This window comes from Balaenoptera borealis (genome assembly GCF_965194805.1).
Source record: "Balaenoptera borealis genome assembly, chromosome: 3".
NCBI classification, from domain to species: Eukaryota; Metazoa; Chordata; class Mammalia; order Artiodactyla; family Balaenopteridae; genus Balaenoptera; species Balaenoptera borealis.
This window is the reverse complement of record NC_138866.1, coordinates 19,604,200-19,632,016: the sequence shown is the minus strand read 5'-3', so window position 1 is coordinate 19,632,016 and position 27,817 is coordinate 19,604,200. Positions and strand designations below refer to the sequence as shown.

The following is a 27,817-nucleotide window of genomic DNA, read 5'->3' as shown; positions in this document are numbered from 1 at the left end:
TCTTCTACCATATGAAGACACAGTGAGAAGTCAGCAGTCTGTAGCTGGAAGAAGACCTTTACCACAACCTAACCATGCTGACACCTTGATCTTGGACCTCCAGCCTCCAGAACTGTGAGCAATATATTCTTGCTGTTTATAAGTCACACATCCTGTAGTATTTTTGTTGTAGCAGCTTGATTGCACTAATACAATTTCCCACTAGGCAAAGACTATGATTTGCTGAAATAGACACCCATCACATATGTAGTAGATCTTCCTTCTGTATCCCTCACAAAGCTTTTCCAGAAGTTTTTTTTTTTTTTTTGCAAATGTTGGCATGTTGAATAAATACTTCTCTAGATAAAGAGAGAGAATTTTTCATTATTTTCATAGGCTAAAGCCAGTGGTAGTTTTTAAATATATGAAACTTTGACTTTTAAAAAAAATTATTTTGAGCATGAGATTTATTTAGCTAACCCAGAAGGAGGAGATAATTTTGTAAATTAAAGTGGGAGGCTTTTCAAAGAAAAAGATTTGCTTCATGTACTCATACTTTCTCAAATCCTCTCCTCTGTCAAGGGAATTTTGTTGATATATATATATCCACAAAATATGATTATAGATATATGATTGCCCAACAAATATCTCTTGGGCAAATACCCTATGTATTTCAAATTCTATGACCCAGTAAAATAAGAAGAAAAACATGTTAAAAAAAACCCGAGAAAGATAAGAGAATAAAAATATCCCTTTATAAATAGAATTTTTTTAGAGTATGTTTGTCACTACATTTTGATACTTTTCAGCTGGAATGTGTAGCCTAGGAAAAGTAAACAAGAAACCAATCTTCAGAACAAAAATGTTAGGAATGTAGGGGAAAAAGATAATGGTACCTGGCAAGCAAAGAAAAAAGGAAGATGAGTGTAGAAATAGTGAAAGAAAGTCAAGAATACAGAAATGGAGAAACTTGTGGCCAAGGGGTCAAAACTGCCACATGTGAAACATTTCAAAACTGACTTCTTGTTATTAAATGTGAGATAGTTTGGGAGTGGTTTTTGTGTGTATTGAAGTCTGTTCCCTCTGTGGCAGAGCATTGGAATTCCTTCCATTTTAAGTGAATTGTGGTGTGTTTCACTGTGATCATAAACTGCATTCACTATTTTGAGTTTCTGGCAAGGTTTCGTGACTACTCTAAGTTCTAAAAATTTAAAATCCCCCTTAAACCCTATAGCTTTTTGGTCTTGAATTTTATATACATATATATGCCTATATATATATATATATATATATATATATATATATATATATATATAAAATATACACACATAATATGTGGAGGTAATGTGGAGGTAAATGCCTTTCTGATATGATAAAGGCAAAGTGATTTGGAAGATATCTCTAAAAATATGTCAATTCCATTAATTTTGATTTTGGAACTTTTAACAGGAGATTGTGCTCAACCGCATTAAATGGATTCTAGAGAAATATATATTTTTTCATCCTGATTGAAACAGGATTTTTTAGTTACATTTTAAAGAATATAGTTTAAAAATGTTCAGAGTGTTAAACATGACCCCTCAGATAAAGAGAAATCATAACTAAGTGATGAATCTAATGAAAGATAGACCAGAACTTTTCTCATTCATTCAAACTCTAGCTGTTAAACTGAACCCTGTTTTTTGATTTGTGCTCCAACTTCACTTCTTTCCTTACTTAAGTGAAACCTTCTGACACAAATGCATCTGCAAACCAAAGCCCTAAGGAGAGAGAAAAGTGTCTGTCACATTCCCGACAGCGCTGATTTAAGGGTCTACGTGCTGGTGCTAATTTTTTTCTTCTTTTATTTTAATTTCCTGGCTAGAAACTGGCATTTTCCATTTACTTCACTCTCCAGTTCTGATACTGGCACATTTAATATGTAAAACAGTAGACACAGTTTTCAGACATGAATCTTCATTTAATACTAAATCTTTAAGAGTAGAGATAATAAGTTCCAAATTTGCTGATAAAGAAATGACACAAATGACACAAATTATATTTTAATTCCAAAAGTGAGAAAAGTTTTAGAGTAATTTTGCAAATTTCATAAGTATATCCTTTACTTTGAAAAATATGAAAAATCTCAAGGTCGAACTCAATTTCCCTTTTTCCTTCTTCCCTTTCTTCCTTAGTAGAGTTCTAACAGCACTATAAAAGAAATTCCCTCTCACATCTTAGCCTTTTAAGTTTAAAATGCAAAATGTGAAGACTAATGCAAATAATGTAGTATAGAAACTTGTATTTTCCTAATTTCCTAAGGAAATGTAATTTAAATTTATATTTATTTGAGTGCTAGTGTTCAAGAGTGTGGCTGCCTTTATATAGGAGACAGTATTACTTGTCCCATATTCTAAAAGTTAAAGTGTCAATTGACAAATTGATTCTTACTGTTTTCATATCACGAACAATCAGCCTGAGCTCTTTATGGATTCTATATGTTTTCATTGGATAGATATTGTGAACTTTTTAAAATATATGTGATTATGAATATTTCCAAATTGCCTCTTTGTTTTTTTACCAAACCACACTTTTATTTATGTACTTTTCAATAAGTTTAAATCCTTGAAGGGTACAGCATCACGCAGATTCTGTGTCCAATGGCCTTAGCAGGAAGGTTGCTTCAGAATTTTGCACAAACCATGCCACTGTTTCCATGAGCATGAGTTACCTTTCCCCAGATTACTCTGGTTTTGTTAGGTTTTCCACCAGGAGTTACTGTGTTATTCTTTGTACACATAAGCGTATCTCTTGCCTAGATAGAAGTCAGTTTCATCTCTAGTATAAATACCCTCAGTTTTAAGAAGAGCTGTGTGCTCCCTCTGGTTCCAGAGACCCTGCTTATAGCTGGCAAAAATGGCCTTGGACCACAGCCTTTCAGACATATTTGTCGTTTTAGAAGTCTTGTTCCCAGCAGACCTCCACAGGCTCCAAATAGCTCCAAATTGCCTTTTAAAATTTCTCAAAAAGTTTAGCTTTGCTACAGTTTCCAACTTCTCCCCTGAGTGTCCAGAGGTCTTCTCTGCCAGTTGGGTTATCCTGAGGTCTCTCCACTTCACTGATCACAAGACCATTCATGGAAGGGATCGTAGATAATACCCATGTATTACAAAAATTATCTAATTTTGAGATATAAATAGACTGGTTGATGTTCCCTAACCCCTGGGTGACAGTTTCACCCATTTTAATTCCTGCAGTACAGTTTTAACAAAGGACAATATCTGTCACTTTTTAAAAGATTTTTTAGAGTAGTTTTAGGTTCATAGTAAAATTAAGACAAAGGTACAGAGATTTCCCATATTGCCCCTGTCCCCACAATGCATCGCCTCTCTAATTATCAACACCCCCCTACCAGAGCGGTATCTTTGTTGCAATAGATGAACCTACACTGACACACCCTAATCACCCAGAGTCCATAGTTTACATGAGAGTTCACTCTCAGTTTCGTACATTCTATGGGTTTGGACAAATGTGTAATGACATTCGTCCATCATTCTAGTTTTATACAGAGAGAATTTTTATTGCCTTAACAATCTTCTATGCTCTGCCGAATTCACCCTTCCCCCTACTCCAACCCTGGCAACCACTGATTGTTTTTTTACTGCCTCCTTAATTTTGCCTTTCCTAGAAGTTCTTATAGTCAGACTCACACAGTATGTGCCTTTTCAGATTAGCTTTTTTCACTTAGTAATACTTATGCATTTAAAGTCCGTCCACATCTTTACATGAATTGATAGCTCACTCCTATTTAGTGCTGAGTATTCCAGTGTCGGATGTGTCACAGTTTATTTATCCATTCACCTACTGAAGGACATCTTGATTGCTTGCAAATGTTGGCAATTATGAATAAAGCTGCCATAAATATCACTGTGTAGATTTTTGTATAGACATAAGTTTTTGACTCCTTTGGGTAAATACCAAGGAGCGCAAATGCTGGATCATGTGGTAAGAGTACGTTTAGTTTTTTAAGAAGCCACCAGTTATCCAAATATATCTATCATTTTTAAATAAGAATTTCGGTTTTTTGTTTGTTTTTATGTTTTTATTAGCCTGCAACATTGGCGACACGTACAATGTTTCCTTATGTTGAATGACCATTTGAATTTTCCTTTTCTGTGTGAGAAAGCATTTATTTTTGAATAGATTCTTTATGTTAATAATATACATACCTTTTCATGCTGTGGCAAATATCTTCTATTTATTTAAGGCTTACTCTGATGGCTGATCTTATACGTCAACTGGGCCATGGTAAGCAACTGTTTGGTCAAACACCAGTCTCGATGTTGCTATGAAAGTAATTTTGAGATGTGCTTCAAAGAAGAGCTAATTAAAACACATACTCTGCGTAATTCACAGTATTTTTTGTTTGTTTATTCAGCCATGCACTATCTTAAGGTTTACAAAGCACATTTGTACATTCATTAATTCTATTGAACTTCAAGAGTATTCCATAAAGTAGACTTGGTGGATAGCTTCTCTCTTTTTACAGCTATGGAAACACATCTCAGAGAGGAGAAATGGAGGTAGGATCACGCAGCTAATAGATACTAGAGCTGGTATTTTCCATAATTTACTTAGTGTGAAAAATGTTATTAAACATTGCTTAACTCAAGTAATCCTTACTTCCTATAGATTACTTATATTTTATGATGTAATCACACCATAGTTTATTTTCCTCCCCCACCAAAAAACAGAAATAACATTATTGGGGGAAGAGCGGAGCAGGAGAAAAAATTGTCAATCCAATTGAAATAGCAGAATAAAGGCTAGCTTGAACTGAAGATAACATTCATGCTTCCACTAAAATTTATTCAGCACCTTGAGAGTGAATAATGAGAGCAGCATTAACAAGTGACATATAAATAATTTGCTGTAATAATTTAGCTTGAAAATATTAATTTTCATGAGTTTTTATTTCATTGAATGGTTTCTTACATGTATAATAAATCTTAGAATTCAGGTCTCATTATTTATTTTCCCTTTCTCGTGGCTAAACATCATCGTTACTTAACTGACATAATTCCTAGTGACTCCTATTAAATTTCTTCATTGTATTGTTGAATAAAACAAGTGATACATTGCATCCTTCTGCACACACGCAGCACCTAAACACTGCTATTTTTCAAGGCTTAGTTTTGAGATGCAATGTACAAAATTTCACATTTTTGACCACAAATTACTCACTATGTTTTCTCATGCTTATTTAGAAATGTCTTTATTTTGTTAGCAAGAAAAAAGAAAGTTCAATATGGTCCAATTTATTTGCAGAGATACTGAATCATGTTTTCTTTGAACACATTTATTTATGCTTCAATTAAACAGGCAATGGTTGGTACATTTAGCACTTGATCAATTTTAAAGTATCAACTGGGGATGTGAATATTCTATTCCTATGTCTTCCTTTTGTTTCTTTTATAAATTCACAAAATAATTGCTTTGAATTCTAAACATCATAAGGATCCATACGTTTAGTGAAATAACTTCACAGCTTATGGCTGAACTTAATTCTATCAGTGAAAAGGAAATACTTAATATTTGGGAGATATAATTTCCCAGTCACTTAGTAAATGATCTCTTTCAGTGAAATCACGATCCACATATTCATCAAATATTTATGTGTTGACCATTAAGTGTTTGTCACTATGTATAAGTCACAATGAATGTTGTAGATAAAGAACCCAAGGAACAATTAGATCTGGCACAATTGTGAGATTTGCAGAAGTGAAGGTAGGAAGAACTGATGGATCAGAGAAGGAGACACTAAGGAGTCAGTCAGAGAAGCCAACCTCTCTCAGGTACCAAAGTTGAAAAGGGAAACTCATGGAAAGGTCTATAGGAAGCCACTGACCTTCTCTAGCTACCACTTCTACAGTTTACAGTCCAGCTCCTGGGGGTGGTCCTAGGTTTGCTGTGGTCAACTGGGCTGGCAGTTAGAAATAAGAGCTAGAAGAGGAGCAGAGGAGATTGCTGTCAGGCAGCAACTTGCCAGACATCTTTAAATTTGTTCATCATCACATTTGACTATTGTGGTGTTGAGAGTAATGGTGGCTGCTTCACTCTGCCTTTTAAATCTGCCTTAAGTTCCACTGTTGACAAATTCTGATCCAGAAACCTTTTGTGAACCACCTCCACTAAAAACTGTTTTACATAGTTTGTTGTTGTTGTTGTTGTTGTTGTTGTTACTCATGCCTTATTTTAGATTAATTTCCTCAGAAGCAATTTCTAAAAGCAAGATTTGGGTGTGATTTGTTAAGAAGAGTTCACAGGAAAACCTGGGAAGAAAGTAGGAAAATAAAACCAAGAAGGTCAGCAAAGTATGTGATATCCCACAAAGACCCATGGTGGGTAACTTTGGCTCAACCCTGGAGGGGAACTCTGGAGAAAGTGTAGATCGTATGTCCAGGTGATCCTTATTAAGGGCAATAAAGCTGGGTATTTATATCCTCACCTTAATCAGATACTTGTTAAGGAATGCTTGTGGAAGGGATGTAACATAAAAGCTTTTCCATATTTACATACATTCAGGAAATATGTACTCTGAAAGTTTGAGACCAGTCTTCTAACAAAGAGATACACAGTTGTTACCATTGATACTAAAAGTACATAGGGACCCAGTGTGCATGAAAATGGCAACAGGATCCATGGGGAAATGGACAGACATCTTCTGCACAAATAACTGTAATTCTAAATAATACATCCACTGGTATCTTAAGTAATATAAAGTATACCTACATAGAGACAAAGATGAGATAGAAACAAAAAGGAGGGAAAGTATTTTTTATTAAAAATTGTTATTATTTTTTCTAATTTCCATAATATTCTTAAATATGTCTATAGAAAATAAAAAGAAAAAAGTAAAGAATGGTGATATGGATGAGATAGTAAAAAGTTTTCTGCAGATGTATTGAACAGACTTCAGGAGTCCAAGTGAGGAAATATATACCCTACTTTACCAGTTATACAATGCCCCGGTCAGTCTCCATAGACTCTTAGAGCTTCAGTTATGGTTACAGAGCAGTGACTATTTATGGGTCTCTAAGCACCTGAATATACACACATCTTCACATAGTTCAATCTGGTACACCAATTATTTGATCAGTTTTATAGGGAAAAGGAAAAAAGAAGTCTCATTGGGATCCTTGACAGTCCCATTTGCCATTCATTAACAGCATAGCAATTTTGTCGACTGACCATGATTATTACAAAAGAGAACATTCTGCTAATATAGGACACTGCATTCAAAATCAGACAAAAAAATCTAAACGTACTAATTAGATTAAATGTGAAAGTGGAATTGGATACTCTTATGAAGCATATTTTAGCTTTTTAAGGACTGATTTTATAATTGCTCTTTTCATATAAATAACTTGCTATGACAAATCTCTAAAAAAATTGTAAAATTTCTTTATTCAATGTAAAATGATTTTTATAGTGTGATGGACCAAGGTTTTAATAACAATATACATAATCTACTTTATAGAGAGAAATTGCAACATTCTAAGTACATTTTTTCTTAAGCAGGGCTGCCCTAGAAGAGGAAATATATAAATAGATATTAATTTTGATATCTACCTTTCTATAAGTATATCTATACTTATGTATGTATATATAAACTATAAGAAGAATTACCTCATATTTTAAAATATTTCATTGATAAATATTTTTAAAAGATATATATGAGAAAGTATTTATAAAAGATGTTTTTACTCATCGGCAAATGAGATCTATGATCAATATCTAAGTACAGTTCTTACTGATATAAGTTTTGTTTACAGAAAATGTAGTTGTATGACCTGTGTAGAAGCAGACATATATGTGCATGTGAAGGTAAATAGTTAAAATTCATTTATGTATCTTGGAGAAATATATATCTCAGTCTATTTGGGTTGATGTAACAGAATACCAAAGACTGATTAGCTTATTAATAACAGAAACTTATTTTTCACAGTTCTAGAGGCTGAGAAGTCCAAAATCAAGGTGCTGGCACATTCAGTGTCTGCTGAGGGCTGGCTCACTGGTTCATAGACTGCCATCTTCTTTCTGTGTGCTCCTATGGTGAAGGGGGAGTCTTTGAGATCTCTTTTGCAAGGGTGCTAATCCCATTTTTGAGGGCTCCACCCTCATGATCTAATCACCTTCCAAAGGTTCTACCTTCAAATGTCATCACGTTGGGTATTAAGTTCCAACATGAATTTTGAGGTGACACAAACATTTAGTCTATAACAATATATAAATATGTTGTAAGTATTAAATGCTATACTTTTTTTCCTTTAATGACATATTTTAAGAAACTTCAAGTATGTTACATTAATGTAATCTACCTTGAAACAGTTCATTTCCTTATCGGGATTTTAAAAATGAGATTTAAGTTTGTAGACCAAATCATATTTCCAAATTTCTAAAGATTTACAACATGTTAGGAAATCTGATGGCAAAACTATGAATATATATCAAAAGTATTTGTATGAATATACCATATTTTTTATCCATTCATCAGTTGATGGACATTTGGGTTGTTTCTAATTTTTGTCTATTATAAATATGCTGCTGTGAACATTCATGTTCAAGTTTTTGTGTCGATACATGTTTTTATTTCTCTTGGGTATATACCTAGGAGTGGAATTGCTGGGTCATATAGTTACTCTATGTTTAAACTTTTGAGGAAGTACTAGACTGTTTTCCAAAGCAGCTGCATCATTTTACATTCTTATACAATAAAATATTATTTGACAATGAAAAGAAATTAAATATTGACACTTGCTACCACATGGATAAACTTTAAAAACATTATGCTAGGTGAAAGAAGCTAGTCACAAAAGACCATATACGGTATGGTTCCATTTGTCTGAAATGCCCAAGTAGGCAGATCTATAGTGATAGAGAGTAGATTAGTGGCTTGCAGAAGGTGGGTAGAGAGGAGACAGGGAATGACTGCTAATGAGTATGGTTTTTTGTGGGGAGGGCGGGTAATGAGAATGTTCTAAAATTGATTGTGGTGATGGTTGAACAACTCTGTGAATACACTAAAAACCATGGAGTTGCACACTTTAAATAGGAGAATTGTGTGATTATGTGAATTTTATATGAATAAAACAGTTCTTTAAAAAAAAAAGTATTTGTGTTACAGATGACAAACATTTGGACATTGTGAAACATTCAGAAAACCACCACAAATTTAGTAATTTTATTGTTATTTGGGGGAGAGGAATATTACTTTTTTTCAGAATGTCTAACTAGAATATGGCTTGCCATCTATTCTTTACATATACTATTTCATTTAATGTTCATTAGAACATTGCACTTTACTCATTATAGATTAAAAAAAAAATGACACAACATTTCAAGTTACAGTTTCTTCATATTGGAGGCTGAGTTTGAAATTATTTTAATTTGATTCCAAATTTGGGATGTTTTCCTGTAAAAAAAAAATTCATTGGTAATTCATTAATCCATTCCTCCCTCCCTCCCTCCCTTCCTCCGTCCTTTTGTTCCTTCCTTCAACAAATGTCCATTGAGTGTCTATGATGTGTCAGGCATTGTTCTAGACAATGGTAAAAAAAAAAATAATAACAATAACAACAAAACAAAAATAGTGTACCCACTTTCACAAAAAAGTTCAGCTTAATAGAGGAAACAGATGAAGGTTTAAAAAATCAAAAAACTATTATTACAAAGTGCAATGTGTACCTGACTATATCAAATTAGCACTTGACAAAGAGACAGGCCCTATCCTTTGAAGACATGAAAAGCATCTCTATGGAAACATGATGAACTAGGGAAATGGTGTGTGTGTGGGCATGGTGACAATCCAGGCAGATGAACTAGAAAGTGCAGAGCCTTTGAGTCAGCCATAATAAGGTACACTTGAAAAACTGTCAGTGTGGATATCACAAAAGAATGGGTGACGGGTGATGAGTCGGGGGAAGAGCATCAAGAATCAGCTGACGGAGGCATTATATGACATACTATGAATTTCTGCCTTTATCCTGTGAGAAATGGAGTATTTTAAGTGGATCAAGCTAAAGGAGAGAGTATGATTTTGAAACTGCTGCATTTACATGCCTTTGAGATATCGAAATACAGGTATATATTTGTCAGTTCGATATATTGTTTGGAGACTAGAAAAAATGTATGGAATGAAACACAGAGAGTTAATATAAGTGTATGTGACCAGAAACATATTTAACATACAAATATCAAACTGTTTTGGTAAGTACACTTGCTGTATGCTAAGAGACAAAATTAGGAGAGTTTCAGAGAAGAAAAAAACCCACTTTCCTCAAAGTGATATATGATATATGATATCCTATCATATCACAGATGAATCAACAGTTTTACATAGTTCTTAATGTTTGATGTTTTTGAGTCAAGATCACAGAATTTAATGGGTTTTTATATATGATAATATATTTCTAATGTCAGTTTTATACCTTATAAAATGTGTTGTTTGTTGTTGAAAAGTAATGTTTGAAATCTGGTCCACAGCACAGTAGTCTACACGGGAATAGTTTAAAATCCATATCTTATTTTACTATAATAACATTGTTAGTTAATATATAAATGTATATCAGAGATCTATCTATTGATCTAGTATCTATATCTAGAATCTTATACATGGACATATCTATTCTACCAAATATCTGTTTTGGAAAATATGGTTTTTAAAAGAAAACCTAGTTCGATATACAGAAAGCTAGGTCGGAGTATTCAAAATTGCCTAAAAGTGTGATTTCACTTGATAAGTACTACCGGAAATGTTAAAATAATTATAACTGACTTAGCTTAAGCATATTAAGTAACATTGTCAATTTAATAAAATATATTTCAGAGACTTCCATTTCTAGAATGTAATAGATCATAGTAGACTAATGCTTCTGCTGCATCCACTAGAAAAAATCTGGATAAATTTAATATATATTTATATCTATAGATGTTAGAGATCTCTGGATAAGCTACCTTTTAGAAAGGGTAGAACCATTACAAAGTGAGCTAAAGATTGTTGAAAATTTTCCATTTATGAAGCATTTGGGATTTTAGGTCCAAGTAAGGAGCTTCTTCCTGCAATTGCTACTTCCCTGATACCTTCATGCTTTTGATTTACCCTTTGAGTTACCTAGTTAACAGCTTTATATCTAGTTTGCAAATTATTTATATTAATTTATTCTGTTAAAATAACTGGTGTGATTTATATCTCATAACTGGACTCTCACTAGGAAAAGTGGGAATTTAATACATTGTATTTAAAATTAGGAATAGCATTTAGTGAGGAGAGACTGAAGACAGACTCCTGGTAGATTTCTGCATATTTGCATATCCCCTACTGAGAACATTAAGCTTCTATAAAATTAACCATACCAAATAACTAGTGTATATTTGCTCATGAATTTTATTCTGTAAATATTAAGCTGAATGTTAAGGTTAGGGTTATTACTCATTTCAAAGGCTGTCTTATGAATGATACATTTTCAGGTGTGTCTGAAAGAACTGTGCAGTGATCATGTAAGTAGTGGGCCCACTTTGTGGTATCTTGGGTCTGAGGGAAAGAGACAAGGAAGGAAAACTATAAAAAAGAAAAGTAGGAAAAAGGAATTCTAAAATTTAGATGAATGTATTAAATTAATAGAAGCACCTTTTGAAACATATTCAAAGGAATATTAATCATTTTAATGATTATAAATTTCAACAGTACTTATTGGTCAATAACATGATTCACAATGAATACATTAAAAATAATATTCTGATATAACAATTGTCAGGAATGTGAGTTTAAGAATTTTATTAAGATTGTAGACTATGGATACAGAAAAGAGGAAAATATGAAGAATTTTCATTGTATTCTATTTGCCTTTCCTTAGAAGTACTTTATATAGATTTTCCAAAAGCATATTTTTAATAATATATTATTGACTTAATTCTTTCTGTATGCCTAATCTTTTCAAGTAAGAACAATTCCTAAATTTCTTCTCTATACTTAAAGTAGTCAAAGTTATCTGTCAGCTCTCCATTTTCTCCAAAAAATAATAAAAATTGTATTAAAGCAGCAGAAATCTCTGAACTAGAAATAAAATATGTTTAGCTGTGAAGACAAAGCAGACTAGCCAATATCAGCATTCAAGTCACTGAGCTTTTCAACATATGTTCCAACATCTCAGGACTTGTTATAGAAAAATTCACTTCACTCTCCCCATCATAAAAATGAAAATATATAAATCATTCACCTTTCCAGATTTTCAGACATAAACCTGGAAACATCTGTGGCTTTTTGGTTCACTTTGCAATATTCAGACTAGTCATTCAGTGTTTGACTTTTTTTTTCAATCCTGGAATCTGTTTTCATAAGAACCACTACCTGTTACAAACCTGAATATTTTGGCAGAGTTTTTGGTTACTTTTTTAGTTTTCCCCTGATATGTTTTACTTTTTCCCTAGGATTTCTTTGCTAATGACAGCTATGACCTAACTGCAGTGAAAAGCACCAGCATGATATTTGAGGTTGATACATCTGGCAGAGAAAAGGCCAAAAGAAAATATGAGATATTTCATCACTAAAGAAAATGCAAGATTGGGTATTATAAACCATGCTAATGGTATAAGGTGATCTTAGTTTCAGTTTAGTTTTGTTTTTAATTTGTTAGTGATGACACTATTCACTATTTACTGTCCCAAAATCAATGAGTAAATATAGTCACAGAAATTTTTGGAACATAGGAATAAAATAGAGAAACTTATGACGGAATTATTGGATGCAGGCAGAAAACACTATTAAAAAAGGGTAAACATCCTATTGGCAGCATTTTCTTTTTAAAAAGATAGCCTTAAAGTTGGGATCTTAATGTGATGAAGATAATATGTTACCGTATGGTCTCCATTGGTTTTAAGAGTCCTTTTTTTAATCAGCTCTTTATTTTGAAATAGCAAGTCTGTATTAAAAAGAAAATGCTTTCAGATTATCTCCATTATTTCTTCTTTCAAAATCTTGGTGATAAGTTGGTTGTCTCTCTTAATGAGGCACCCTGCAGCTTCAAAATTTAGTAAAGATTATCTAGCAAAATAAAAAAGAGGTAATCACAGGCAAGTATTTTTGTTTTTATTAGTCTTTTGTCTCCTGAGTCTCAAGTGGAAACAACTTTTCCTCCAAAAATGCAAACCAGGAAGAACACACTTCCGGAAAGGCATGATGCATATTTTATTCATTCATGTATACAATCAATCCTTCCACAAACAAAACAGTTTCCAGAAGCCCATGATAAAAGCTGAATTTAAAAGATAAAATCTCCCTTCCCTAAAGGAACTTACATCCCTAAAAAGGGAAGTGATATGCATATAGCCAATAAATTATTATATGCATTAAAAGAGGTAATTACAAGGTAAAGCAGGAGAATAAAGAACATAGTGATGAAGACCCCCCCATAAAATGTATGGTAACAAGCATTGATTTCAGAGGTAATTCTTTAAATGGGTCTTTGATGATTTTCTAAAAGATGTTTGTTTGTTTTACCAGCCAAACAAATGGAAAAAATTATTTTATTTATTATAATTATTTATTTATTTATTTATTTTAGAGGATTAGATATGTGGATAAAACCAGAAGTATGAAGTAGAATATCATGTTAAAGGAACTGAATATTCTTTTTACACTTTTGTAAGAGCAGGGGTCAGATGACTACACTGCATTGGCCAAATCCAGCTCGCCATCAATTTTTATTGGAATGCGCCTCACCCATTCTTTTAGTATTGTCTATTGTTACTTTCTTATTATAAAAGCAGAGGTAAGTAGTTGAGATGGACTACTCATATGGTCCTCAAAGCATCAAATATTTACAATGTGGCCCTTCACAGAAAATAAAAATTGCTGAGCCTAAGTTAGAGTAAAGTTATACGCTAAAAGAAGGCAAAGAAACATTGACATGGCCTTGATGTTCCACGGAAGGCGTTAAAGACATTGAGTAATACGGATAGAAATGCATTTCCAAGAGATCAGTGGCAGCCTCTGGAGACTTGTTGGGAAAGGAGTGAGACCAATGGCTTGAAAGGCATTGAAGCAACTATTGCCACCCTCTCAGGTAAAGATAATTTAGGCTGATGAGTTAGGGTACGAGTTAAGGTTCAGTCAGAAAAATAGGAATTGTACTATGTATTTCAACAGAAAGAATCTAAGATAAGACATTCTTTAAAACATGTTGGTAACATGAAAAAAACAAAAAAAAGAACAACAAAAAAAGAAAACTTGGGATAATGCAGATAGTACTTGCAGGAAGCAACACATCTCTTCACTCCTGCCTCCCTCACTAGAGTGGTGATGGGATGAAAGAGAATAAGATGAAGATATGAAAATCTAGAAGCATCAAGGAGGGATTTCTCAGAACTGAGACAAACCTCTAAAGAGGGGAGCTGCCTGTTACCTCGGGAGCTCAGAGAAGGGACCCTGCAGAGTTAGGACTCGAGATGGGCACTTCACAGATGGTGAAGTATCTCTGAGGGGACACAATGCGTTTAGTTCTAAGACTGTCTAAGCAAGACATGGTTTCTCTCTTTCTAGTGCTTAATATATGTATTTTGCACCTATTACATGTCAGGCACTATTAGTTGCTAGCTCACCCACAGTGTGCTATTTCATTCATTAATTTCCTTCTTTCCTTCCTTCCTTTCATTCTTTCTCTTTCTCTCATTCTCTGTCTCCCTTCTCCCTCCCTCCCCTTCTTTCCTTTCTTTTCTTTCTTTTTCCCTTTTCAGTCTTTACCTTATTTTACCACATCTTTGGTTGCAAAAACTCTGTTAAACAATTGAAAGAGAGAAACACATTCATGAACTAATAATTAATTTTACAAGAAGAATTCCAGAAACTTTTCTATACTTTACAACATTTGATCCTCACGATAATCTGTGAGTCAAGTATTGTTGCCTATGTTTCATTAGCTGATAAGTTGAAATATGGGGAGTTTAAGTATTTTTTTTCTAAGTTCAGATAACTGATAAATAGTTAAATACAGATCTTTATAATCTCTGGGCATTGGTATTTCTATATTAATAAAGCTTTCTTTCATATCAAGTAGTATTTTAGAGCAAACCAGTTCTCTTGAATACTAATCTAGCATCACTGGTCCTGTTATAACATTGACCCTTAATTTAGGCTAAATACAAGAGTTGCCTTTGCTGTTTTATCAAAAAGCAAAGCCTGAAAAAGTGATTCCGTGGAGTTACAAAAAAGAGGGAGAAGGAAAGACAACTGAAAGTTGTGTTTTCTGAGTTGACCACTGGCAATGTTGAACTTTGAATACAGTACTCCTGGTAAATAGCAATGGTCAAGAAGTCTCCTCCAAATTTTTGTGTTTTGGGAAAGGGCTTACTACAAAGAACAATTCTTCCCCATATGACTTACATAAGACTTCTGGTTGATTCCCTTGTTTACCTATGAAAAGGCCAGGTATAGACCCTTCAAATTCCCATTGTCTGTCTCAAAAATAATTAGCTGAACGGTTTGTCCCCACTCACCAATTTGGATAAAATGCCCACTAACTTGATTAAACTATAGCTGGGCTTCTCTTCTCCCCTTAGGCCCCTGAACTTTGGTTCACTCTCGAGCATTGGAAACAACCTCTTCTTAATGGTCCCTCCTGAGAACCAACTGATGTCAAGGAAAAACACTCTCTGATAAACTCTGATCATCTCATTGGCTCAGCCTACTCCCCTACATCCGGTTCTTTCCAGCCAGTTCTCAGGAGGGTTTTTATTTGACACCACGTGCATGAGATACTAATGTACCACCCAGTGAGATAAAGAAAGGGGAGCATTTACTGAGCAGCTTCATCTCCCCTTGGTTAAGTGTGGCCTCACTGGTGTTAGCTCCCCCAAATTTCCCAGTTGCACCTTGAAGAAATGTTGTAAATTCACCTCACCACCCACCTCACACACAGTTTTGGGGTTTGAATAGGAGTCTGATGGGGGTCTATACCTCTGTATCTTATAAAACTTAGATGGTGGTGTTAATCTTATAAGTCCTCTGGGAGACAGTTTGGTTTCTGGTTTATTATCTTGCCAAGGGGCTGGAGGAACCTGTTTTAGGGTCCTCCACGTGATGCTTTCTGCCAAAAATGTCTTACTCCACAGTTCAGGGACTCAATGAAATACTTCTTCAAACTACTAGGCATAACTATATCAATTGTATACTTAGGTACTAGAAAATAGCCACAGCATTAGTCCATGAATATATTCGACCCACTGTATAATGGACTTGAGTCAGACTCCATTTACCACTTATACTCCTTAAACCCTCATTCCATCTAGAAAATCATGATGGTACTTTCAGTCCCTTGGTATCAATGTCAACTCAGACACCATGTCCAACAGTGTTCAAAGAGTTTGGATATTTCACTTTCATTCAATACACTGCAAAGACTTTCCTCCAGCAGCTCAGCTTCCCCATAGGTCAATGGGCTGTGAGGCAGAGGAAATTACTTTTAAAAACTGGTCCAGGGGTTGCTCTTTTTCACCATGATCATTGGTGTCCACTTTCTGCTCACTAGCTCTCATTTCTTATTTCTTAGTTATTCAAGTTAAGTAATACCTATTTAGCTTTCTATCTTTCTCATTCTTCAAAACACTGGGATCTATTAATCATCTTTACAAATCGCTGTAGGTTATAGCAATCTAATTACCATTTGGCCTCTGTGATCCATTATGGTCATTAATCCACCTTGTTCCTGCCCAAGGAGTGCTGCCACCTGGCCTCTGCCATTCCAGAGTCTATCATCTCCCATTCAAAATAGGGAGTCCAGTCAATAGGTATATCTCCTGCATTTAAACTTGGCATGAAGAAGAGTGCCTCTACCAAGAATTTTAAAGGCGCCAGTACACCCTTACCCATACATTTCTAACCGCTTTAACAAAGAGACTATTCTCTGTTTCTTCCCAAGGGAGTAATTTTTATTTCCTTGAGCTTTCTGGCTCCTCCCTCAGTACTCTTTTAAGCTATCTCCATTTTAGTTACTGTAGATTAGTGTTTCTTAAGTTGAAATATGATATAAATTATTTGGGGCCTTGGTAAATACAGATTCTGATTCAGTACATCTAACAGGACTTAAAAGTTTTATTTCTTATATCCTCCTGGGTGAAACATATTCCAGTCTGTAGATGACCCTTTGAGTAACATTACTACAGACAGTTGTTACATGCAAACTGCAGAAAGCCATCCCATCAAAGACAGTTTCCAAGTGCTTCTAGGTCAATAAATCGTTCTTATACTTGGACCCATTGGACCAATACTTACTAGACCCATCCACATTTTTCCTTGTTTCTTTTTGGTACCTATTTTTTGTCCTATAATTTCTTCAGTATGTGAACAATTTGCTGCCAGAGCAGAGACCACATTTTCCTGCTGGACTGTGCTATGCCCTAGTCCCTTGAAACAGGTGAAGGACAAAAAGAGTCAAATAGAAAAAGAAGGAAAGTCAACCAGTTCTCCATCCATTGTGATCTTTGGAACAGCTTTATGAAATGTTTCTCAGATCTTTGCCCTCAAAGAAATAGATAATTTCTTCTGAAATGTGTGAATGATAGACCCATTAGTTTGAACTTCCCTGAACTTTTGAGGTACACATGTACAAAGATTGAGGGGGTTTCAGTGGGAGTCCCATGATATGACTGCAGAGAAGCCTTGGGGTAGGAAATAAGGAGCTGTCACACTGCACAAATCTTGCACAAAACTGGTAACTGCAGTATTGGATAATGCAAGAGGTGGGACCAAAATATTTGAAATGGCACAAAAGAGTTGTCCATTATTCCTTCCATCTATCTTTTTGAACCCACCTCCCTGTTTATGTTCTCCACCCCCCCTTTTTTTCTTCTATTTGTTGCCCAGTGCCATCTGCCAGCAATAGTCATGTGGTTACCAGATATAGCTTTTTAAGGCTTTTTTTTTCTAACAACAAGCCAGTCTCTTCCAGTCTTTGCACTCTGAAAACAAGTTCTTAAGCTGATACTGAGCAGGGCGCTGTGGGGCTCCTGGGCACAAAGCCTTTCTGTGTCCGCCATTTCTTTGCTTAGAGGAAACAGCCTTCATTCAGCCTCCATGACATTCCCTGAGTTCCAATGGGCAGATTCAAGCAGTTTTTAATTAGGAAAGGGAGGGGATGCAAGACCAGGGAGAAACAAACAGTCAAGAGCAGCCTTGGGCAAGGTCTTGTTTCCCTATCAATGGATACACAGAGCAATATCTTTGAGCTATTGCTATTCTGAGATACGGAAAACCCCTCCAGGTGGGAGAAGTTAATGATTAATGATGGTATGCTGCCCACAAGCATGTAAACCCCAGACCAGCTGGACCTGAAAGTTGATGATGATGACTCCTACTTACCTCACCACCAACCCATCAGAAGAATGTCCACAAGCTGATCACTCTCTCTTTGAACAATTACTATAAAACTTCCCACTATCTTCTCCAACATTGGGCACCAGTGTACAGAGAAGCTGAGCTTTCAGCATCAATTTTGGCACCCAAAGTGGCTGGTGCCGAATCTTATCTCAGAGACAGAGTTTTGGGTGAAGTAACAAAGGATAACTTTATTACTTTGCCAGACAAAGGGGGACACAGCAGGCCCCTGCCTCGAAAAACTATGTGTTCCCACCCAGGAGGATTTGATGAGGAGTTTTATGACAATACTTCCCAAGGGTGGGGTTGCTGGCAAGATTAGGGTGTGTGCAAGGTCTCAGGTCGTCCATCTCCTACTCTTGATGAGCTTCTGTGGTCCCTTTCATCTCGCCTCAGATGGTTTCTTGGCTGCTCCTCCCTTGATTAGCAACTGTTCGAATCTGCCCTTTGGAACTCAGGGAAGGTCATGGAGGCTGGAGTCTTGCCTACAAGAAATGGGGGACAAAAAGGCCTCCATGCCCGGGAGCCCCACAGGGCCCCCCCCTCGGTTTCAAAGTTAGTCCTGCTGATACTAGAAACACAAAATTACATTTAAGTCTAGAACTACCTTTCACTCTCTAGGCTTGAATATTTTATTTTGTTTCCTCATCTGGAAAGTAAGGGTAATGCTAGTAATTTTTAATGTGCAAAAATTCATTTGTGATAATATATGCAAAAATGTTCTGGAAACAAGAGAGCTCTAAACAAAATATTATCTGTTGTTTTATGTAATAATTAATTCGTAATACATGAGAACAAAGACCTATGAAGTGCTTAAAAAGTGTTTTCCTTCCAGAATTACACGTTTAGAAGGAGAAAGGTGTAGCTGAAATGAATAAATGCTTAAAGTTAGAATTTCTAACATTTCAATGGGATAGGTATTTTCATGATGCTGGGGAGGTATTTCTCAAAATCTCCTTTTCTAGGTTACTTGTCTCCGCTTCTTTTGACACTTGTTCTATTTTTTAACAACTTCTGAGTATCGGTACATACAAATAACTGCCCTTTTCTGAGCACTCAGTTGGTGCCAGTAGCCCTGCTAGCTTCTTTAAACACCTTACTATATTTACTCCTCACAATAAACCTGAGAGATAGGTATTATTATGGTTCCATTTTACATATGACACTAGTCTTTAAAGTCTTAAAATATGTCCTAGTTAGAACAGAGTTAGTATGTGGCACAGCCAGTGCTTGAATCCAGGTTTGTATGAAAAGGCTTCTAAGCTCTGTATTCCACAGTTGTTATATTCTTGATCACTAGCATGACCACACCTCTTGAACTGCCTTGGACAATCCCAGTTTATGTCTGTTATCCTGATCTAATTAGTAGTTTATTTCAAATTATCCCAGTTTTAATGATAAATTATTTGGTTACTTTATTATTCAGACTTTTTTGTCTTGTTTTAAAATAGCGTTTACTTCATATTTTTCAATTGTGTCTGTGTTTTTAAAATAATAATACAGTTTCATTCTCTATATCTTACACTATACTTGATGTGAGCATCTACTTGGCTGGCACATGTATCATGCCACAAAAATTCTTGGCACAAAGAATTGGTATAGGACTTCCCTGGTGGCGCAGTAGTTAGGAATCCGCCTGCCAGTGCAGGGGACACGGGTTCGAGCCCTGGTCTGGGAAGATCCCACATGCCGCAGAGCAACTAAGCCTGTGTGCCACAACCACTGAGACTGCACACTAGAACCCATTGGCCACAACTACTGAGCCTGCGTGCAACAACTACTGAAACCCGCACACCTAGAGCCCGTGCTCCGCAACAAGAGAAGCCACCACAATGAGAAGCCTGCGCGCCGCAATGAAGAGTAGCCCCTGTCCACCGCAACTAGAAAAAGCCTTCGTGCAGCAACGAAGACCCAGTGCAGCCAAACAAATAAATAAATATATTTTTTAAAAAAGGAAAGAAATAATTGGTATAACCAATATCCTAAAATAGCCAACCTTGGTTTGGTGCTAAAAAAACAAACCAAAAAACCCAAACAAAAACAAAACACAGTAATAAGTATCTCTTATATTTCTAGCGCTAATACATATTTCTTATATTTCTCCAACATTTCATCATAAACTTGTTTGTGCAAGAATTCAGAGATTATAGTTCAAAGGTTTTTTTCAAGGCTAAAAATTTCTGATATAGTCCTGTTAAGAAAAATCTTTTAACTCTCTACCAAAGAGTTCAGTAAGATACTATGGATAATCCCATATTTGAACTCATATTTTGCTATTATCTTGAAAAGAATTCAAGGTTTTGTACAATGTGTTCAAAAACAGACTATTTACTAATGGGTAATTTGTGTAGTCAAGATGGTTACAGCAGGATCGTTTTGAGATTTCTGAATCATTTTGATGATTTTCCTGTTAGGAGAAAAAATATGAAGAGACTAGTCTTTTCCCCCCTGTTATTTATAAATGGATTATATGTCTAATAAATACTAGTTTACTGCTATTGATTCCACAGACATGTCATATCACAAGTTACAGCTGGATAACTCAGGACCTCAATCAAGAGCTCTCGGTTTCTGTATTAATTGGTCATTGTGACCTGAATTAAAGTGAAGAAGAGACCTTACTAGGAAATTACTATAATATATTTAATGGATATTTCAATTCCTATAGTACAAAAGTTGCCAACATTTTTCCTTTGATGATGAAATTAAGAGTATAGATTTCTTACATATTCGGTGATAAGTATATTTCCAACATTTAGTTATAAAAACCCTATAAAGTAGGCTGATTATATACATATTCAACTCTACTGCTTACTTAATATATATCTGTGCCATTTAAACTTGGTATAATATATATTGTATATTTTTATTGGAAGACTTGTCTTCTATATTTACTCACTGATAGTGTGACTGTTTATAACCATCCAGGGAGTGTATAATGGAGGCTAGCAGAGAGTAATTTTATTTTATGAAAATATATAGAAATATATAGAATTATCTCCATTCACAGTATTGTTATTAGTTTTAGCTTTCCTTTTTTTTACACAATTTCTTATTTTAAAAAATGTTCCTATTGATGTGATGGCATTTTTTGTCATATGTCTTTAATGATAAATAAATTTTAATTGAAATAAATAATCAAAACCACTGTTTTTCAATAGATGTTGTGATGAAAAGGAGTGGTCATGGATTAGAGTTCAGAAAAGCTGATTATTGGCTTTTCTCTCCCATTGCTTCTTATTGAATGTGTGACTATAAGCAATCTGACTCTTTTACATCACTTTTGTAAAAGTAGATTATGTTATTCTATATTCTTGGTACTGATCTTTCTACTGATCTTAAAATTTAAACTCTTTCCTCCATATCTTTACCTTAGAAAATGGGGCAAATCTGACTGTAGCTGATGCTCCATTCCTGACGAATTTCTTTTAGGAATGTTCTAAAAGATCCAAGACTTCTGAAATGAATGTTCCCACTCTCTTCAAGATTTAAGGATGATTTAACATCTAATCTATACTCTAAAAGCCACATTTACTTAGAATCAATCTTAATTTTATAACCTTTGCTCATAATTGGTGTTGAAAGGATAAATTATATATAGTAGACTTATAAACCTCAAGTTACTTCTTGTGAACAGTGAATATCATGATTCAGTTAATTAAAATGCAAACCCAAATTGAATTGTCATGGGTGTAGACAGAATAATGGTCTTCCAGAGATGTCCACAGCTAATCTCAGTATCTGTTAGTGTGTTAGGTTCCATGGCAAAGGAGAAATAAGGTTGCAGATGGAATTAAGTTTGCTCATCAGATGACATCAAAGTAGGGAGAATATCATGGAGTATCTGGGTGATCACAATGTGATCACAAGGATTTTAATATGGAAGAGGGAGGCAGAAGAGTCAGTGTAAGAATGACAGAATGTGAGAAAGATTTGAAAGCAATTGCTGGCTTTGAAGATGGAAGGGAACCATGAGCCAAGGAAGAGGGGCAGCCTCGAGAACCTGGAAAAGTCAAGGAGAGGGATGATCCCCTTGAGCCTCCAGATTGGAACATAGTCTGGACAACAAGTTGATTTTAGCCTAGTGAGATCCATACAGATTTCTGAATTACAAAACTATAAGATTAAAATTTGCACTGTTTTAAGTCAATAAATGTGTCGTAAATTGTTATGGCAGCCATAAGAAACTAATACAGTTATTAGCAGAAAACTCGTACAGTTATTAATGAACAGCTACTTTGGTACAAAACTGATTGTACATTTAATTATTAAATTGATTTCTAAGCAATTTTCCAATCTTTCAAAAACCTCATGTCTCATTATACAATACTGTGTGTGCAGTAGAATGAAAATCATGAAGACTTTAGAAACCTGGAAAATATAAATATAAGCAGAAAAAGCATGAAAATAACATGTGTTATTATTGCAACTCTATAAAATACAAACATATGTAGAGAAGATCTGGAAAATAACAAGAAACACAAAAGTTATAGTGAGGTTGAAATATCAGTTTTTAAATTTTATGTATTTTTATTATTCAGTCACACAGTTGTTGTTATTAATTGTGAAACTGGTGTAAAAATAAACAGGTGGTTTCAGCAGGGAACTGAGCCCCCACAGCCACCCAATATCAACAAGCAGGATTAGGAGGTGCTGTCTGGGCTAGTTGACACTCTCTACTGTCCCTTTGCCTAGTGTTAGCTTGGTCCAGTGGAGAGCTGATCTGTCACCCAACCCAGTACCAACGAGGTGGAAAGGTGGAATGAAGTGGTTCCAGGTGAGCATAGTGGTGACTCCACATCTCCCTTCCATTCTACTCTGTCTTACTCCACCTCTGGTGTCAATGGGATACAGTAAAATGTTGAACTTCCACTTCAATCCAGTAACAACAGAACAATGAGAATTTGCTCTTTACTTACTCTCTCTGTGGTGTTAGAGGCCCAGTGTAAATCTGAGCTCACACCTCAACCTGAATGCAAGGAGGAGTTGCAAATTGTTGCCCCACTTTCTCTGGGAAGGTGTTAGCAGAGCTGAGGGGGAAGGGAACTTTCACAGAATCTTCATCTGTATGCAATGAGGCAGTGTGAGTCTTTTGTTGGGATTGGTGGGATTGGTGAGGGGGGCACAGTGGGAAGCTAAACATGCACTCCTGGCCTTTACACTAGCTGTCCACAGGGAAACATCCTGCTTCACCAAAAAATAAAAAATAGTTGGTAGGTGTGGAGGGATAAATTAGGAGGTTGAGATTAACATACACACACTACTATATATAAAATAGATAACCACCAAGGACCTACTGTATAGCACAGGGAACTATACTCAATATTGTCAATATTTTGTAATAACCTATAAGGGAAAGAATGTGAAAAAAAATATATATATATAACTGAATCACTGTGCTGTACACCTGAAACTAACGTTGTAAATCAATTATACTTCAATAAAAAAATACATAGACTCTGGAGTCTTATACTATCATATTTAAAATGTTCAGAGTATAATTGAGAAAACATTTATTATATCCAGAACTAGGAAAATCACAACATGAACAAGAGAAGATATGAACAGGTACCAACAGCAAGACAAATTAGATGTTAGAATTATCTGACAAGTATTTTAAAACAGCCATCATAAAATGCTTCAACAAGCAACTTAAATTCTCTTAATCAAAAAATAGAAAATCTCAGCAAAGAAGTAAAAAATTATAAAATAAGAATCAAATAAAACATATATAACCAAAAAACAAATCACAAAAACAAATAAATAAATAAAATTCACTGATGGGTTTCAGTGATGATAAGAGGATGAAATTAATTAACTTGAGGACAGATCAACAGAATTTGTGCAATCTTAATATTTGAGAGAAGTAGCCTGAAAAAAATCAACAGATGCTCGTGAACAAGTAGAACAATAACAAAAGAGATCACATTTGTATTTTTGACCAAAAGGAGAAGGTGGAGAGAGTAGAACTGAAAAAGTATTCAATGAAATAATGGCTAAAACCTTCCCAAATTTGCCAAAACACAAACCTGCAGATTCAAGAAGCTCAGTGAATGCTAAATAAGGTAAAGCCAAAGTAACCCAAGCCAAGATGCATCATAATTAAACTTCTGGAACTAAAGACAAAGGAAAAGTCTTGAAAGCAGCCAGAGATAACCAGCACAATAGGCAAAGAAACACCAGTTCAAAGGACAGCAGACAGATTTCATATCTGAAACCCTGAGGCCAGAAGGAAATGCCTCCAGGTTTTTGAAGTACAGAAAGAAAAGAGTTGTCAGCTTTAATTTCTATATCCGGAAATAATGTCCCTTACGACAGGGAAATAAAGACATCTTCAGATAAAATATTGTGTTGGGATTATTTCCTACCACACACACACAAAAAAAGAATATACAACATTTTACCATTTAGTTTTAACTTTTTAAGGAGCAATTCAGGCAAAATGAAGACAATGGTCTTGAATTATTGCTGTTAGTGTTTGTTAAAACATTTTTGATAAACATACTTATTATATTTAAAATATAACCTTTTATTTTGGGGGCCATTAAACCAGCTCCTCCCAACTTCTCCCCACCTCAGTAAATGGTAATTCCATTCTTCGGTTTGCTCATACCCCAAATCCTTGGTATTATCATGATTTCTCTCTTTCTCTCATTTCCAACATACAACCAAATCCAGTATCTTTACCTTTAAAACGACCTCTTCTCACCACTTCTCCTGCCACTTGAGTCTAAGCCATTATTGTTTCATACCAACTTTCCCAACATTGTTACCTAATATGTTTCTAGGGTACCAAGATAACAACTTCTCTGAAGTGCAGTGAGGTCTGAAGGAATTAGAGAAACTGGGAACAGTTTTTGGCATTGAACAGCCTCTTGTTTTCCCAGCGTACCACACAGACATTCTTAATTTCTATGTGGGCTTCCTGGAGCAGAAAAGATTGGGGAGAATTGGGTCTAGACAATTGCAATAACCTGTACCAATTTTCCTGTTGTATCCTCTGCCTTCCTTAGTGTATTTTGCACAGAGAAAATAAGTGATTTTTTTAAAATGTAAGTCTGATAATGTTTACACCTACTCAAACAATCCAAAGCCTTACCATCTGTTATGGCTACTCAATATTTGGTTCAGATGTAAATGCTCATGGTGCCACGCACACCAAGAGGGTCTGAAAAAGTTTATTACTCACATAAGGTGGTTTTCTGGGAAGAGCAGTACTACTCCGAGGGGAGTCTGAAATGTCTTGAAAGAGCAGAAAAAAGACTGGCTTGGGGATTTTATTATGGTTGGACAGTAGAGCCTGGGTGAGAATGTCTGCGTGCAGATAAGGGCTTCTGTAGTTTGAGTCTCCTGCTGGAACCAAAAGAAGGAGCAAGGGTTTTCTTTCTATCAGCTTGCCCAGATGCCAGGCAGAAGGGGAAGAGCAGGGTAAGGCTTAAAAGCTCTCAGCAGTCAAACAACAAAAACATGGAGTTAGACTCTTCATTATAGCAAAGGACTGAAAGCATGTCCCAATCTCTTTACCATACAGAACTCCCTACAGAGTCTGGCTCCCTGCTACATCCCATAACTACCTTTACCATCCACTGCTATCACCCATTCTGCTTCACTCATAGTGGCCTCCTATTTCTCCAGAATCCAAGCAAACCCCTAGAACTTAGAATAGTCCTTGGTAAATATTTGTCGAGTAAAGGGACACATTTTTTCCAACAAAGTTTAAAGTTATTCCGTCTACCTGTCCTTCCCTACAACAGAATAAGATTCATATGTAGCTTATTTATGAAAATTTCGTGTATCATTTTTCTTGTTAATGGCCTCTAGAAACTTTATTTCAACCTTTTTATTAAGTAAAAATTAGTTATGATTCTAGTTTCTAGCTTACATTGATATTTACTTAAAAGAAGATATCATATTTTACCAGTTTCTAAACACTCATTTATTTTTTGCTCTTCATTTCTTTTTCTTAAGATTCATTTAGTCCTTGCTTAAATAGTCTTTTATTAGCTTTCCAGCAATGTTTGTCCAAATTGAAAAAAAAAATCTCTTAATATGTATGTACAATTTAAAAATTACCTACACTTTTGTAGTATACACTCTGTGACAGTAATTTTTTATAAACACTTTGAAAGGATGCTCTTTATCTTCTGCCAGTATTGTTTCTGGTGAGAAGAGGGCTTGTTTAATTTTTTTTTTTTTGGCCACACTGCGTGGCATGTGGGATCTTAATTCCCCGACCAGGGATCGAACCCGTGGCCCCTGCAGTGGAAGCACGCAGTCCTAACCACTGGACTGCCAGAGAATTCCGGGCTTGTTTAACTATTGCTCATTTGTAAGTAATACATCTCTTCCCTTTGTCTAATGTTTCATTAAGAGGAGAATATTGTAAATTTATTTGTTTATTTGCTTTTAATCCATATCTGCTTTGAGTTAGTTGTTGGTTGTTTGCTTGTTGTAAAGGTTAATTTTGTTTACCTCAGTATATTACCATACTACTCTGTCTCAGATTTTCAGTTACTCCCAGCTGAAGTTCTGAATTCAGATGCAGGTCTTATATTGGTAGGTTAGGGCTCCTGTACATTGGTGTTATTTGAAATATGTCAGATTCAATCTATGAGATAGTAAATAGTCTAATGCAGGACCTGGTTGTCAGGCTCTCTCTTTCTCTTCTTGCCTCTCTGGGTATGAAATTTTAAGTGGGCTGTGGATCCAGAAACAAGCAATCACTTTTTTAACCTTTCCTATTCCTAAGTTTTATGCAATGAGCATGGCTCTAGGCAATGTCTTTATTTTCACAGAGTACTTTTCATTTCTTACCCCATCACTGTCTAATTCATGTCCTATTCTCTGGGATTCCACATTTAGACTCTAGCAGGCCTGCAGACTCAACCCTGCCCACTGTTTTTTGTTACTTTTCCAAGTAGTTATCTTTTGGAACACAGTGCAATAATACCTTTTTAAGTAAACATTTTTTTTTAAAGCATGACAGACATATTAGGGTACATATAACCAATTTACACATTGATAAATCATCTCAAAGAGCATACACCCATATGACTACTAACCTAATGAAGAAAGAGTATTACTAGCATTCTCGAAGTTCCCTTCATTTTCCTGCCTCATTACTAAACATAGTTTCTTCCCCAAAACTATCCTGACTTCTACCGATTTAGGTGGTGAAGAGGACTATGAATTTTCAGTTCTATCTTTTTACGTCTTATCTATCAATGCTATGAGTTTGCAGCAGAGTCAGGAGGGGACTTAAAGTGAGAACAAAGATGATACCTCTCCAGGAAGGAAATCCAGAACTTTTCTTGAACAATGCTTGCTTTGGGGGCCCTCTACTGTAGGTTCCTGCCCAAGTCCCAAGACTTATGCCTGTGTGCTTTCACTTATCTAAAAGGCATGGTACCCTGTCTTTGATAACAGCAGCCA

General features: G+C 35.3%; 1 long non-coding RNA gene and 1 pseudogene across 2 annotated transcripts in view; one reads left to right on the top strand and one right to left on the bottom strand.

Annotated features, from left to right (window-relative positions):
- The window catches only part of LOC309625364, a 410,807-nt gene that overhangs the window by 64,121 nt on the left and 318,869 nt on the right, over window positions 1–27,817 (top strand). The gene's annotated exons all lie outside the window — the stretch shown is intronic.
- LOC309625349 (large ribosomal subunit protein eL33 pseudogene) lies at window positions 1,242–26,456 on the bottom strand (annotated as a pseudogene). The gene has a single exon. The product of its transcript is annotated as a large ribosomal subunit protein eL33 pseudogene (transcript).